This window comes from Echinops telfairi, unplaced genomic scaffold (genome assembly GCF_000313985.2).
Source record: "Echinops telfairi isolate 266 unplaced genomic scaffold, ASM31398v2 ScPeMD7_408;HRSCAF=789, whole genome shotgun sequence".
NCBI classification, from domain to species: domain Eukaryota; kingdom Metazoa; phylum Chordata; class Mammalia; order Afrosoricida; family Tenrecidae; genus Echinops; species Echinops telfairi.
The window spans coordinates 322907-325932 of NW_022104306.1; positions in this window are offsets into that span (position 1 = coordinate 322907).

Below are 3026 nucleotides of genomic sequence, written 5' to 3' on the forward strand. Positions count from 1 at the left end.
AACTGTAACCACTATTACATCAGCCTTTTGTTAAGTTGGATTGCTCAGAACTTAAGTTATAATACAATTATAAACAGTTACTTACCCAGTGAATTCTATCATTCAGGGAGATGAGCAAAACCTTGAACCCTGACCATCAGGACAGCCTGAGCCCTTGTACACTGGTGCACTCCTGGGGTCATACTCCAGGAAACACGGATCCCTCCTGATTCCCCTCAAGCTCCTATGCCCGGTACTGCCCTCAGGAACCCCAGGGTTTCTCACCCTGTTTGGAGTCAGGAGAATGGATTTGGTTCACAAACCAGTCAGAAGTTGAAATCCTTCCTTGTGATACTTCAATGTGCAAGAAAGTAGTAACAGATTTCTAGCTCCCTAGACTGGACCCTATTTCTCTGTGGCAAATCTTTGATCTGAAACAGAAGAGAAGTCAATGTTGAGAAAGGCATGGCAGGATCTTAGCCTGTAATTCTTGCGCTAAATAGTGACCACCCCCACCCCCTGGGATCAAAACCATGCTCCAATCTGAGGGTGTTTGCATTAATCACAGAGCCCACTCTATCTTTACAGAGCACTTTTACTAATTTCTCAAATATCGTTTTCAACTTTGGATCCACATCCTATACACACACACACACACACACACACACACACACACATATATATATATAATATTTATTTTCAGAATAAAATAGAAGTATTTTAAGCCTCAAAATTCTCAAGCTCCATTGAACGTAAATATCTACTTTTCACCAGCAATCTAACTGAAGAAAGGAATATTTTATGAAGAACATTCTTTACTAACTTGTACTGCACTTCAGACCACAACCCTTGACATATTTGGCTAAAGTAATCAAGCTGAATCATGCTCATATATGCCACTCCAACCCAGACTGATCTTTTCATTAAGTTTAACCTGCCCCAATCCCCTTGCATCCCGTGTATTCTTTACAATATCTATTGTATGTGAAGAAATGCCTATGGTTGGGTAGCCCATTTATGCACAATATGTGGTAACTAGAGAAACTTGCTGCAGACGTGGACAACAAGAGGCAGAGGGACACCAATAGGACATCCGAGAGGTACCTTGGCCAAGACAGGGCTATCCTAAACAAGAAAACAAGCCAGGGGAATCCTTATTGTCTACTCTTTTAAGGCCTTGTGTTTATGTGTCCAGTTTTAAAGCCTTTGGGAAAGACTGCAGCCTACAGTCAAGGAATGGCAAGGGGTAGGTAGATGGGTGATGCCAAGAACCAAGGTAAAGGCAGAAGCTTAAAAGAACAAGATGGATCCAGGAAAGAGATGACTAATCAACCATTGTGTCATCTTGGCCTAGATTCTGGATTCTAAGCTCTAGGTAATGCTGACAGATGGCAAACAACACAAAGTGGAGGAGAGGGCTTATTGGTGTGGGTTCTATGATGTCCCATCCATAGACTTGGTCTTCTAGGGAGAAGGGGAAAAGCTAGTCCCTAGGCTTGATCTTGTGAAACATGCTCCACCAGGAACCTAGTTTGGCAGGAAAACAAAACTAATGTGCTGGGAAGAGGCTGTGATAAAGTAGGGAGGCATTAGCCCGAGTGGCTAGTTGGATATCATTGACAATGACCTTTTGCAACCCCCAGGGTGTTTCTGAAGGAAGGAATGTGTAAGGTTGCAGCTACAGGATAAAGGGTGTAGATTACTGCTCTTCTAAAACTAATCAGCAAGTCAGGCTACTAGAGAAAAGCACAATTTGTTTTATACTCTCTCATGCCCAGTCATCAAGCATACCTTGAATATAAGGCTCACCATTCCACCCAGTCTTAAAAACAGGCTTCAACTCAGAGCTCTTACATTGGTTGGTCGCCGAGTAAGGTTGGCTTACAGGTCCCTCCTTGAGCAACATTCTTAATCTAAGCTTGACTAAATTTTAATTCCTTCCAGAAATACTGATAATTTATGCAAAACAATACCAAAAAAAAAACAGAATGGTGATAGTAACCATCAAGAGATCAAGAGATACATTGTATAGATGCCTTATTAGGCTTGTTTAGAGTGTTGAAGAGCAGGGATCTTACTTTGAGGACTAAGGACCTCACCCAAATCATGGTATTGTCAATTGCCTCATATGTATTAGAAGTTGAACACAGCATAAGGGAGATTGAAGAAGAATTGATGTGTTTGAATTGTAATGCTTTCCAAGAATCCTGAAATAACATTGCTCTCCAAAAGCACAAATAAGTCTCTCTTTGAAGAAGTAAGCTCAGAGTGCTAGTTAGAGGTAAAGACAGTGCTTTGGACAATGTTGTCAGAAGGGGGCAGTACCTGGAGAAGGATAGTGTATGTGGTAAAGTAGACCGGCAGGGAAAAATAGGAGTCTCTGACTAAATGAATTGACACAGTGATGGCAACAATGGGTTTATCCTAAATTGTGAGTCTGGCAGAGGAGAAGGCAGTGAATCCTTCTGTTGTGTACTGCATCCCTATGATGTGGAATCCACTAAATGACACCTAACAACAACCACCACCTCAGAAACCACTAATCAGTATCCAAGACATGCACAAAGTACCAGTGTGTTAGTTATGTTTACAAAAGTTATTTCCATGGTAATGGATGCCAAACCGTTCATGCCACATTTGCTGGAACATAAACTCTCTTATTAAAAAGAAGGAATGGGTTTCGTGTGTGTGTGTGTGTGTGTGTGTGTGTGTGACAAAGCAATGACAAAATCACTGAGGAATTCCTGCCCCTCATTGATGTAGACAATTCTCCTGGAGGTGAGCTGAAGGAAATTCTCTAAGATCCACCCAGCATGTCTTATAGCAGAGTATTTCCCAAACTTAGGCTCAAATGTGAGGTCACCACACAGTCACTAAGGTGTGAGTGACTATTTGTCTGTCAAGAGTAGTGTAAATCACTTATCCCTCTATACTGAGGAGTCAGCTACAAGTCCAGAAGATCCAGCCAGAGCAAGTGATCTATGAGAGCTGAGTGGGATTCAGGATACTCAAAAGGTCTATAATCACTGAATCAAAATTGAATTCCA